Source organism: Clupea harengus, chromosome 7 (assembly GCF_900700415.2).
Source record: "Clupea harengus chromosome 7, Ch_v2.0.2, whole genome shotgun sequence".
NCBI classification, from domain to species: Eukaryota; Metazoa; Chordata; class Actinopteri; order Clupeiformes; family Clupeidae; genus Clupea; species Clupea harengus.
Window position 1 is genome coordinate 471255 of NC_045158.1, and position 14671 is coordinate 485925.

Sequence of the window (14671 nt, forward strand, 5' to 3'; positions counted from 1 at the left end):
GCCAGCCGTCAACAGAACAGAAGACTAAACATTTTTTGTTTTAAATGCGATTGGGAAGACGAGCGCGTGAATGTGACTGAATGTGGATTTAGCGGAGATCTGTGGGTCAACCGTTGAAAAGGGGGGCGTGGCCGGAGCAGAGTTCAGCGCAGACGTGACATTTTCTCAGTGGTTTTGTTCTTTAATTAATGTTTGTTCATCGTTGCAATCGTTGTTGTGTTTATTTGAAAGAAATATAGCCTTGCAGCCCAAAATACAGGGGAATTTGGGAGATTTGTATGAACAAAATGATGTTTCCGTTTCAAAGGTGCAATTCCGTTTCAAAGTGTTCATTCCGCGAATTCCGTCCGTTTTCCGTTATCGCGGAAAATCATTGGCCCTAGTAATTCGGCGATCCCTATTGGCTCATGACGTGCCAAGAAAACCTGTGGGGGGTAGAGAGCAACAAAGACATTCCAGGGTCATTACTTAATGGCCATGGCCTTTGACAGAAGCAGTCCCAGGTGTGTTTACGCCTTACTAAGCAATATTAATTGTGAGGGAACACTGATTTTGGAGAAGAAATGGTTACTCTGAAGTTACTAATATTTAGTAGTGAAACCACACACACTTTCTGAATGCTAAAATCGCCTATGTATAGCTAACACCTATGCTTACAAGGTTCAGAGTGGCCCGAAATCTTTACAATGTGTTTTTGTAAAAAGTCTGAGCAGAAAGTAGTTTTTTGTAAGGGTATGTTTATATTTGATTTAAATAAAAACATATTTGACTACATTCCATTGCATTCTACTACATGCCAATTCAGTTTGGGCAGAGTTCCATTGGCATGAAATGATAGCTAGTTATCTAGCTGACGTTAAAGTCTGCTCAATTTAACTTATAATAGGATAAGGTAGAAACCCTCTGGACCCTCTGTGCAGCTTCATATTAACACGAGTTCATTTTCACTTTATATTAAAATAAGTTCATATTACACATGCTAGCAAGTAGCCTATAAACTGTTAAGATGGTTCCCTAAACTAGAGAAAGCTAGCATAGTTCATAGCTAGGTTAACTAGACCTTGCATGTTTTACACACCTCTCGCGGCGGTTTGCGCTCTGTAGCATCTGTTAATTAGGCAAGAGTCGGTCGGAATACATGACCCCTGTTACTTTATAGTTTTGGAAGACTGTGTGAATGAAAATGTGTTGTCTATCCCATGTTGTTTTTACCTGATTGTGAGTGACGGTTGGGATGTGGGCTTGGTGATGTTGCTGTTTCAAACGATGCAAATATATTAATTTATCATCCAGGTTGGCAAGGGCAAGGTCAAACTTTATAACAAAACAAAATTCTTTAAACAAAAACAAAATTAAATATCAAAATGTAGCGTAACAGTATTGTATAGAGAAATAACTCTACCTCACACCAGGGGAGCTGTCCTTCTCTCTCACAACACCTAAGGGAACTGAGCTACCGTCTTAAGAAGGTCTACCTATTACCACAAATTGGCCTAATAACATATCTACTTTTTGTAGTGCACCCCAGTGGTCAGATGAGGCAAAGGTTTTTGCATGTCCTCAGGAAGGGATGCTGAGTCCATGTACCAAGTTTGGTAGCAAGTTATGAGCGTACTTCCTGTTGGCATTCAATTTCAATTGGTTGCCAAAAAATGAATGCTGTCAAGCGTTAATAATCTATCTGATAACTGTTGTGAGGCCTGGTCTGAAGATCATCTGTAGCAATTTTAGTGAACATTTTGGTCAACATTTGACCAATTATTTTTTAACTTTGTGGTGGAAATTGATGTGATGAGGTGCGTTCAACTTGGCCTGACCCATGGAGTCAAACGGTACCTAATTTTCAGAAATCCTTTATACAGTTACAAAAGTTACATACGTAATTGTACCTCCATTTTTTGACCAATCGGTGGCGCTAGAGCACTTGCAGCGTAACCATGAAATTGTTGAGAAGAATCATGAGACTGTCCTCAATCAGTGTGCCAAATTTCAAAACGTTTTACATTTCTGTGAGCTGCCATAGAAACACTGACCAGAAGAAGAATAAGATAATAAGACCACACTGCTGTGCCCAAAATCTCAAAGAGGTGCACTCACTGGAAAGACTAATCATGTTATCTGACTTGTGTATTATATCAGTAACCAATGATCTTGTATGCTTTCGTTGTGTTCAGATGGAAGTGCCATCTTCAAAGGATGTTTCCGCAGACCAGAAAATGCCACATTGGCTCTACCCATCAGTGCATCAATAAGAAATATGTCTGTGGATAAATGTGTTGACAAGTGCACAGAGAAGGTAAGACAGTGTGTACACCTCTGTTTATATGTTTGTTTGGGTGTTGTGAGTAATGTAAAGCTCTGTGGTGATCATTTGAAAATTGAAATGTAATGTATATATTGGCCCCTAGATTACAATGTCAGAATCAGAATCAGGTTTTATTGGCCAAGTAAGTTTGCACAAACAAGGAATTTGACTTGGTAAAGTGACTCTCAGTGTGCTTACACAAAATATACAACACAATACAATACAATACAATACAAACAAACAAACAGTGCAACAGTGCAATGGACTAAGGAGTTTAAGAAAGTATGTACAAGGCGAAATGGCTATATACAGTAGCTGTGAAATGTTGCACAACAGTAGTGCAAAGAAGAAGTGGAGAGTGCAAGAAGTGCAGGGATAAATATATAAGTATAAATATATATGCTACAGTGGGTTAGTTGTTCAGAAGTGAGACGGCGAGGGGGAAGAAACTGTTTTTGTGTCTGGAGGTTTTGGCGAACAGTGATCTGTAGCGTCTACCAGAGGGGAGGAGTTTGAATAATTCGTGTCCGGGGTGTGAGGGGTCTGCAGTGATTTTTCCTGCCCGTTTCCTGACTCTGGAGGTGTACAGGTCTTGGATGGTGGGCAGGTTGGCACCGATGATCTTTTCTGCAGACCTGACTGTCCGTTGGAGTCTGTTCTTGTCAAGTTTGGTGGCCGATCCAAACCAGACAGTGATTGAAGTGCACAGAACAGACTCTATGACTGCGGTGTAGAACATGATCAGCAGATCCTGAGGCAGGTTGTACTTCCTAAGCTGGCGCAGGAAGTACATCCTCTGCTGGGCCTTCTTGATGATGGTGTTGATGTTGGGTTCCCACTTCAGATTCCGGGAGATTGTGGATCCCAGAAACCTGAAGGATTCCACAGCCAACACAGTACTGTTGTGTATGATGAGGGGGGGTAGTGCTGGGGGGCTCCTCCTGAAGTCCACTGTCATCTCCACGGTTTTAAGCGTGTTCAGCTCTAGGTTGTTGCGACCGCACCACAGGACCAGCTGTTCAACTTCCCGCCTATATGCAGACTCATCATCATCACGGATGAGGCCGATGACTGATGTGTCGTCTGCAAATTTTAGGAGTTTAACAGATGGGTCTCCTGAGGTGCAGTCGTTTGTGTAGAGGGAGAAGGGCAGTGGGGAGAGCACGCATCCCTGAGGTGCACCAGTGCTGACTGACCGGGTGCTGGATGTTGTTTCACCCAGCCTCACCTGCTGCTTCCTGTCTATCAGGAATGTAAGAAGATGGCAATATCGCTGTAGGTTCTGGACAGTTTTACAAGGTATAAACTTTAGTGTCTATTGTTCCAAACAAATACATTTGTTGAAACACAATTGTAGCTTATCCGAACTGTTTGAAAATACCCTAACACTGTTATATACTGACTGTTATGCAGTTAAACAGGATAGCCTTAGTGATTTTGATTTTGCTTCCTTAGATTTCGTGACAGTCCAACGTTATTTTTATTGAGATCGATATAGCTCCTGTACATTCTGGAGAATTGATTTCAGACTAGAATGTAAAAGGTCCAAACATGTGAGAGTCTATTTAATTTAATGATCTAAATAAATGTTATGGAACACATTTGCAACTTCTAGGAGCAAGGTATTGAAACGAAAAATTTAGATCTTACATCTTTGCTGAAATGTCTCTACCCAGACGTGTCCAAGCAGCTGGCTTCCCCCTTATGTGCCGAGGTTCTGCTCAATGTGTTTCTAACATTCTGTTGATTACATGGCTGCACAGGTAGCCAGTTGTCTGTCGGTGACCAATACCCTTAATTTCGAATTTTCTATAGTAACTACCCTTCTTGCACAATGTTCCATATCATGTACATCAGATATTAGCAAAGATAACAGGGTGTGAGGTACTACTAAGATGCCATCATGACTTCTCCAGAGATTATATCTGGGATCCAGTTTGCACCCTCTCTTTATCCATAGTTTGTTGGCGATAGCTGTTCTCTTGGTACCATGGGGTTAATATGTATTTGCCACCTTATCTGCTACTGTGTTACCATTTGGGATGTCCTCATGTCCTCTCTATAAGGCTTTGCACTTGCAAATTGCAATGTGTTTTGGTTTCATGTCGGCTGCTAGTAACAATTTAATCTGATCAAGATGTTGAATCGGGGTGCCATCAGTTTCAGTAAACCCTCTTTGTTTCCAATGTGCACCATTGAAATGACAAACGCTGTGGGCATAAGCGGACTCAGTGTGTATTGTAACAAGTCTTCCTTCTCCCAGGGCACAGGCATCTGTGAGGGCCTTGAGTTCTGCTAGTTGAGCTCAACATGAGTGCTCAGAGGGCTTCTCCACTAAACCATTTCCCTGTTTGTTGGATAATACTCTTATCCTGCACGCACCTGGTTATGAGACTTGCCCCATTCACAGAGTGAGATCTGGGTTCACTGACCAGATCTGTTCGTAACTCTGCAAATGTGATTGATTCGTCTACAGATTCATGCGGTGTGCCAATCGGTTCCCTATCTGATGGGCTTTGTACTGTACTGAGAGCTGCTATAGTGACATCAGGATACTGGAGCAGATCCATATATTTCAGTGGCCTTTGTGGTGCCTTTGCCCTTTTCAGCTAACGCTTTGATCGCATGCTTGGTGTGTATTGTAACCGGATAATCCATACTGATGGCAGAGGCTTTTTCATATTCCCAGTATACAGCAGCCAAGGCTTGCACACATGGGGGTTAGCCTTGTGCTTCATGATCGAGTCTGGAACTGTAGTATGTGAGTGATTGTTTCCCTTTACCCAAGCGCTGTTCTGGGGTCATCACGGCTGTCATATAAGCAAGCCCATTGCTGCCTTTTTTGTGACTGACAAAAAGCTGGAAGCCATGCTTGTAATTAGGCAGAGTATAAGAACAGGGGCTTGAGCTAATTCCTGCTTCGCTAAAGTAAATGCTTGTTTTGTATCACTGTTCCACAAGAGTGGGGTTCTTGGTTGTTTTTCAGTTTGTTGAGTAAGAGATTGCAATAGGGCTATTCTTAGTTCATGATGCTCAATCCATTCTGCACGAAACCCTATTAACCCAATGAATAACTGCGTTTGTGTCACTGGCCTTGGCTTTGAGCTTTTGTAATTGCTACAGTGTGTTGGGGTGAAATGGCCTTTCCTTCCAGCACTTCTATCCTGCACCTCGGTGCTGCCCCCTATAGGCAGTATATGCACTGCAGTACGGGCACCTAGGGGATTGTGTGTGGGTGGAAACCTAGGGGATTGTGTGTGGGTGTCTTTTGTAGGGCACATCCATTAATGAGCCATGTTCCTGAACTATGTCTTTTATCCATTCTTTACCCAATTCCCAATCTAATTACCTGAAACTGTGGCATTTGCATAACTCCTTTCGCCTGTACATCTTTGTACAATCCTTCTGCAGTGAATTGAATTTGAGCTCCCAATTTACACAATGCATCTCTCCCTAGTAAGTTTACCAGTGTTTGGTCTGATAGTAGTATTGGTATCTGGATTGCTGGACCTAAGGGTGAAAGTGAAACTGGAGTTCTGAAGGGTATTAGCTGTACTTGTTATTAGCTGCCCTGAGAATCCTACTGTCTTAGCATATTTGCCTGACTTGGGGAGGTGGCATCCCTCACTTGGTTTCAGAGATGTATAAGTGGCTCCAGAGTCCCCCAACATGCTCATTGTTTTACCCTGTAGCTGGACCTGTAACATTGGCTCCTCATCAGCTTGGTGAGATACCTTTAGGATTCTCTCAGCACCCTTACTAGTGTGGCCCCTGTGAAGAGATGCAGGTCCTCTGGAACCCCCCTCTCCTCAAGCCTGACCCTCAAATGCCACCCGGGTTGTTTATCTATAAAGACTAGGACGTTTTCAGTTGCTGTTCATTTTGCGACAGTCAAGGCTCCTTGTTTTTTCTACCCCCAATATCTTATGCCATCAGAGCTTTGATGCCCCCCGGTGTAAGAGTCTTTCCACCCTGGAATGGCACTCGTGTTTGCCCTGGTCCCTGTCCGGTTGCACTGGGGCCTCTAGCATTGCCTCTGCCTCTCCCCTGTGTTAAGAGGGCATGGGGGCCTTGCACATACACATTCACATGTTGGCCCTGTGACCATGGATTGGGCTGCCATTAGATGCACTAAACTTTTCCAATGTAAATATGTAGATGTTCTCTAATGTAAATATTCTTTCAGATACTCTGATCATCTTGTTAATTTAATCATTTTTATTGTGATTTTACAGTGATTTTGCTATAGTAAGCAAATTTACGTTTCTGCTCATATCTCGGGAACCGTATGGGTTGAAAAAAAAATAATCCTTGACAGCTCCCAAGCCTTATGCAGCCATTCCCAGCAATTTCTGCCTGTCAACTTTTCCCCGCCATTTTCAAAAAAAACAAACAAAAGTTAAATGAACTCCTCCAAGGCTGTTCATCCTTTCATCCTCAAGACCATGCTGACAAAAAAGTTGTTAAAATAATTGTGATTAGCCATTCTGTTTCAAAGTGGCTTGTCAATCAAAATGTAAGGTATTGCCGGACTCTATGGTCAAACTTGTTGTTGTTGTCAAACTTGCTACATACATTCTTTGGACGCACGCCAGATTTAGTAAAAGGTTGTCCATAGGGGGCGCTACAACTGAAGCATTTTAATATCTCAAGAACCTCTTCAGCTTAAAATCTGAAAATTGGTGTACTTATACATTTCCTGTGAGCCAGTTGGCTGGCTCACAAAAATGGCCCATAAAATGGGCAATCACATTTCAGCAGCCAATATTGTGTGAAAGACCGATTTTCATGAAACTATATAAGCTCATTCATAATGTACACGCAGAAGCTATGTATCAAATATGAAACTAATTGTCCACAAGGTGGCGCCGTAATAAGCACATTTTATCCCATATCTCAGCAGCCGTATGGGTAAGACCACAATTCGTCTGAAGCATTTAATCTGACCGTCAGGAAAATTGGTGTGCCTCATTCTGACAAAAAGTTGTTCAGGGAATTTTGATTCTTTAAACCATTTCAAGGTTACGCATCAATCAATTTGGAAGGCTTAGCCGATTATGACTCTATGGCCAATATCTTGTCATGTAAAGGTTCAAATGTAACCAAATCTGACACCCTCATCACTCCCACAATCTTTGGATGCCATTAGATTTTGTGGCGCTGCAACTAACATATTACAATATCTCAAGAACTGCTTAAGCTAAAAATCAGAAATTCTGTTGACTTACACTTGTTGGTTCGCTCAACAAAATGGCTGCCAATGGCCATTCAAATTTCAGCAGTCAATATAAGCCTGTTTGAAAGGCCAATCTTAATGAAAGTGGGCTCATTCATAATGGCATATCAAATTCATTTTGCCTTTATAAATATTTACGGAACTTTTCCTAAATTCACCTGTTGTGTTGTGAGTGATTCATTCATTCAAAGTCATTCAGCCTTTTGCCACCTGGGGTGCTCTGCACATTCTGCTCGAACATTTTGTTGCATTATGCACAATGCTTTATTTCTCACTGTTGTTGATATTCTATTTCTTCAGATATGTTTTGGATAAAATAATCTGCCAAACACCTTAAACATTTGGTTGTATGTACCTTTGATGAATGGAAACTGTCAAGTTGACAGATTTATTCTTGCAGTTTTATTCAAATTGTTGCTGTATCTCAAATCTTTTCTCTTCTGTATTTGTGTATTTCTAATGCAGGAGCTTCCTCTGGCTGCACTGTCAGGTCGTCAGTGCCACTGTGGCTTCCCCACCAGCCTCTTCACACTGCACGAGCGGGAGGATGAGGACCTGTGTATGCAGCGCTGCACTGGGGAAGATTTTGAGAGCTGTGGAAATGAAGAATTCTTTGTGGTGGTACCAAACACAGATTCAAGGTGGGCAAAACGTTGTATTCTGTTTATGGCTGAAACATTTTCAATATACATCTCTTATGTTCAGGTCAACTTTGTGTGTCTTGTGTGGTCAGTAGTGAAGTGCAGGGCGGTGTGCAGGCATTAACTTGGTTTAGTGTTCGTTGGATATTGTAAGGACACTTTTGTTCCTGTTTCATCAGATAATCCTTGTCTTAGGCAGTAATAAAAGGTTCTCCTTTGTATGGGGAACTAGACGCATGCATCTAAGTTGTTTAAATACCTACAATCGAGCCTTTAGGCTGGCAACATGTGGGCCGGGGAGTAGCCTAACTGCCCCAGTCGTGAGCACCCACTGCCCATCGTTGCCCCCCTCATACCTAGTGATGCAGAACTTGCGATAAATCTTAGCTTACTTATCAGGTCTCCTGGTTTCCAAGACTTAACTGTCCCAATTGCAGAGCCTAACATTAAGTCACTAATCACATACAAACTGTATTTTTACCCAGAACATGTAAGCACACTGTAAATCACACTGGTAGAGGTATTAGACCGGAAAATCTGATAAATATAAAACCTGTATCACTACACTATATAGACTACCCGACCCCTGCTAGTCAGAGTTCTCTGACTTCCTACCCACCTTTGTTATAAACTCTGATAAAATCCTCATAGTGGGAGATTTTAATAGCCACATGGACGTGGAAGTAATAACCTTACAATCGCATTCCAATCACTAATTGACTCTATCAAGTTTTCCCATATGTAAACACTCATTACCACAACCACATCATTGACCTTAGAAATGTACCACCCTTTAGTTCTACAATCAAAATATTGCCCCTTTCAGATTATTACCTAATAACATTCAACATGCAATTAGAACTCTGCGCAACATCGAAATGAACGCCACTTCTACAGTCGTTGTTTATCTGACAAGACCACAACAAAAATCATGTCAACACTACCAGCCGCACTACTTCTGCTCTTCAGCTCTTACTTCTGATGTAAGCACAATCCCCACCTTCCTATCGACCTACTAACAGGATGGCATCAAATGTAACCCTTGACACTGGTTGCACCCACTGAAAAAGAGAATAAGAAAACAGAAAAGACTCGCCCCATGGTACACTGACCAGACTCGTGCACTTAAACAATATTACTAGGAGACTAGAAAAGAAATGGTACTCCAGCAAGCTTCAGGTATTTCACCTGGCATGGAAGGATAGCCTTGTAAGATATAAAAGAGCTTACTATTCTTCATTGATTGAAAACAAATCAAAATTCTCTTTAACACCCATTTTCTAGACTAACAAAAGAACCGAATACAATGGAACATTGTTCCTATAAACCTGTCGCAGTAATGATTTCGATGACCTCTTTTCCAATAACAACATTTTAACAATTAAGAAGAAAGAACTTCAGTCTCCATGACCATAGTAGATTATAAATGCAGTGTACATGATACATTAAAAGAAGAAAAAAAAAAAAGATTTGTGATGGGTGACATGACAACCAGAATGTACATAAATTGTACTTTACAGTGACAATGTGTTCATAAATATTCCTTTATAATTTCCTAATGAACAGATCCCAGTGGCAGTAGCAAGTCAGAGTCAAAAACATTGTTTCTACAGTCAATGCTATTTTGTTCTCCAGCATCTACATTAAATGACTTCATTGATCAGTTCACAATCTCCTCTTCTTTCATGTCAGATCATCGATGTATGGACCGCCGGTTCCTTCCAGCTTCGCTCCAAGCGGCTGGTGGCCTTGGCCAGTTTCCCTGGGGCAGGGAACACCTGGGGCCCGTCACCTGGTGGAGCTGGCGAAGGCTACTACACAGGGGAGCTACTACTTCGATGGTTCCTTGTATAACAAAAGGTAGCGTACCTATGTCAGTTATCGACAGTGTCAAAACATCCGCCATTCGTTAAACACTCAAATGCTAAGTTTAATAATGGATTAACAATCTATAACTTCAGTTTAATAATGGATTCACATGACAACGTGAACGTTTGCCGATAACACACGCCGTCCGATAATTAACGCCGTTAGGATAAGTGTTCAAAAACAGTCCTTTGATGGTTCCTGTATAAACAAAGGCAAGTGTTCAAAAACAGTCCTGGCGATGTTCTGGCCTTCAGTTTGAGGACAAAACGATGAAGAAATGTGAACTGATTTTTGTGTTTTACTGCTTCACTAAGGGGTTCAAGGGGGAGCGTGATCACTGGCGCAGCGGCAGACCATCTGCATCAAGAACGCCATGAGAGTGGCAAGGAAAGGAGATCGAGGCCTTTGACTCCAGCGTCCTTGTCATCCGTAACCCATACAAAGCCCTATGGCTGAATTCAACCGCAAGTATGGTGGTCACATTGGATTTGCCCTCCCAAGCACACTGGAAGGGTAAAGGGTTAGCAGTTGTATGATGTTCAGAAATGTTTTCATTTGCTGTTGTCTCATTATCCCAAAACCTTACATTTACATTTACATTATTCATTAGCAACCTTCTGATTACTAAACGACTTCTCTACCTCCTGTACCACTGTCGCCACTCTGTCGCGATCTTGCTGCAAAGATTTATAGCTATTACCGCTAAGACTACTACTACTATAGCTAACAATGTTTTTAGTTATAAACAGGAAAATATGTTGAATTCCTAGTGCTGTTTGTTGGGGATTTCCCGAAGCGGCCACATGTCTCACTGCCACGTCCCTCTCAAGTGTAACAGGGATGTTTGATTCCCTCCTCCTCTGCGTTGTGTTGAGTAAAGGTGTAAAGTGACACGCGCAACTAGTCAGGGGGTCACTGAGTCTATTGCGGTCACACAAGGGTGGAGGAGATGGCGGCTAACATTCCCAGTTCAAGTCCTTTTTCACAGTCATTAAACATACGCTCACACACACCCTTCTCCACACACACACACACACACACACCCTGCTCCATCCACACACACCCTGCTCCACACACACACCCTGCTCCACACACACACACCCACACACACACACCCTGCTCCATCCACACACACCCTGCTCCACACACACACACACACACACACCCTGCTCCACACACACACACACACACCCTGCTCCACACACACACACACACACACACACACACACACACACACACACACCCTGCTCCACACACACACACCCTGCTCCACACACACACACCCTGCTCCACACACACACCCTGCTCCACACACACACACACAGCCTGCATCACACACACACACCCACACACACACACCCTGCTCCATCCACACACACCCTGCTCCACACACGCACCCTGCTCCACACACACACACACACACACACACACACACACCCTGCTCCATCCACACACACACACACACACACACACACACACACACACACACACACACACCCTGCTCCACACACACACACACACACCCTGCTCCATCCACACACCCTGCTCCATCCACACACACACACCCTGCTCCACACACACACACACCCTGCTCCACACACACACACACCCTGCTCCACACACACACACACACACCCTGCTCCACACACGCACACACACCCTGCTCCATCCACACACCCTGCTCCATCCACACACACACACACCCTGCTCCACACACACACACACACACCCTGCTCCAAACACACACCCTGCTCCACACACACACACCCTTCTCCACACACACACACACCCTGCTCCACACACACACACACACACACCCTGCTCCACACACACACACACACCCTGCTCCACACACACACACACACACCCTGCTCCACACACACACACACCCCCTGCTCCATCCACACACACCCTGCTCCATCCACACACACACACACACCCTGCTCCACACACACACACACACACCCTGCTCCACACACACACACACACACACACCCTGCTCCATACACACACACACACACACACACACCCTGCTCCATCCACACACACACACACACACACACACACACACACCCTGCTCCATCCACACACACACACACACACACACACACCCTGCTCCACACACACCCTGCTCCATCCACACACCCTGCTCCACACACACACACCCTGCTCCACACACACACACACACACCCTGCTCTACACACACACACACACCCTGCTCCACACACACACACACCCTGCACCACACACACACACACACACACCCTGCTCCACACACACACACACACACACCCTGCTCCACACACACACACACACACACCCTGCCCCACACACACACACACCCTGCTCCACACACACACACACCCTGCTCCACACACACACACACTCCCTGCTCCACACACACACACACACACACACACCTGCTCCAAACACACACCCTGCTCCACACACACACACACACACACACACACCCTGCTCCATCCACACACACACACCCTGCTCCACACACACACACACCCTGCTCCACACACACACACACCCTGCTCCACACACACACACACCCTGCTCCACACACACACACCCTGCTCCACACACACACACACACACACACCACACACACGCACCCTGCTCCACACACACACCCTGCTCCACACACACACACACACCCTGCTCCATCCACACACACACCCTGCTCCATCCACACACACACCCTGCTCCACACACACACACACACCCTGCCCCACACACACACACACCCTGCCCCACACACACACACACCCTGCCCCACACACACACACACCCTGCCCCACACACACACACACCCTGCTCCATCCACACACACACCCTGCTCCACAAACATACACACACACACCCTGCCCCACACACACACACACCCTGCCCCACACACACACACACCCTGCTCCACACACACACACACCCTGCTCCACACACACACACACCCTGCTCCACACACACACACACCCTGCTCCACACACACACACACACACACCCTGCTCCACACACACACACACCCTGCTCCACACACACACACACACACACCCTGCTCCACACACACAAACACACCCTGCTCCACACACACACACACCCTACTCCATCCACACACCCTGCTCCACACACACACACACACACACCCAAACATTTCCCTAGTTTGTTTTAGTGCAATTACATGGAGTTTGACCGGAGAAATTACCATTAGTAACTATTAGAGGACAATTCACATCTATTAGACGAGTAAATGATTGGTAAGGTGATATCTCTGTAAACGTAGAAGATAATGAAACATACAGCAACTGTATCAATAAATAAAATATAAATGTCTTTATATCCATATAATCATTTGTTCTTTCTCTATGTTTGTCCATGTGTATTTTACAGAATGGCCCGAGTTTGTGAACAACTATGCACCGTGGTGGGCCTCGCACACTCTTGACTGGCTGAAGTTTGGGAAGAGGGTGCATGTGGTCCACTTTGAGGCCCTGAAGAGTGAGCTGTTCATCCATCTGAAGAAGGTGGTGGTATTCCTGGGTCTGGAGCCGTCGGACGACAGGTTGCTCTGTGTGGAAGGGCAGAAGGATGGCAACTTTAAGCGCTCGGGCCTGAGGAAACTCGAGTACAATCCCTACACTCCTGAGATGCGAGCCACAATCGATGGCCTCATCAAGACAGTTGATTCTGCTCTTAGAAAGAGGAATATGCCAGGTGTGCCCGAGGACTACAGACCGAGATGATGAAGACTTTGGGCCTTCTCTTTCCTCTTTCTTCCTTACGCCATTGATACCTTTATTGTTCATCACCCAAAGAGTTTCATGGGACAGAGTGAAAAGGAAATGGAACTGATCCTTACAGAGAAAGTGCAGAGCAGACTAACTTGACTGTACAGGTTAGATGATTGATCAGTTTAAACTGACATTGAAATGAGAGAATACAATGTCATTCTCTTGTGCACACTTGTCTTAACTCTGTAACTGTCAAACTGTGACCAGATTTATCGCTCCACTGCATACTGTCTGCTGGCACTTTATTTGCATCTACCCAGAATTGTACTTCATTTTTTCTCACGCAAAAAAACCCCCACTATTCAACAGCCATCCTGTAAGTAAAAACAGTAGAGTAAGTAGGTCCACAATCTTTAAGTAAATTCTTATATGTGTGTCCATGTTTGTCTGATATCAACATAAGGTTGAATAAAAGAAGAGAAAAGGTGCTACATGTAGTCATTTTAGTTTAAACCATTAAAAAAGAACTGAAAATATACAAAGAAATATGTCTTGATACAATGCCAAAAAAAGGAAATGCACGAGATATCTACTTAAGCTGTAGCATGTAACAGGCTAGCCGTTAGCACTTTCTTACTCAGGCTCTTGTCATACCACTTTGTACCTCAAGAAGCAGTAGTGAGACACTAGTTAAAACAGCAAGCAAGCTTGCGTTTCCTGTAGTTAGTAGCAATCCCATCCGTTACAGTGCACTCACACGTACGCATTGCATTAACATTTGACAGTGGGCTTGCCCAACGTTTGGGGGGTGTGTTGATAACACAGATGTTTATAGCGAGATTGACAGGTGAACAACCAATCACGCCACTATGAATTGCTGAC

General features: G+C 44.2%; 1 pseudogene; it reads left to right on the forward strand.

The window, feature by feature from the left end:
* LOC105898177 overlaps positions 1-14277 on the forward strand; it is a 28166-nt pseudogene extending 13889 nt beyond the window's left edge.
* Positions 14278-14671: the final 394 nt, after the last annotated feature.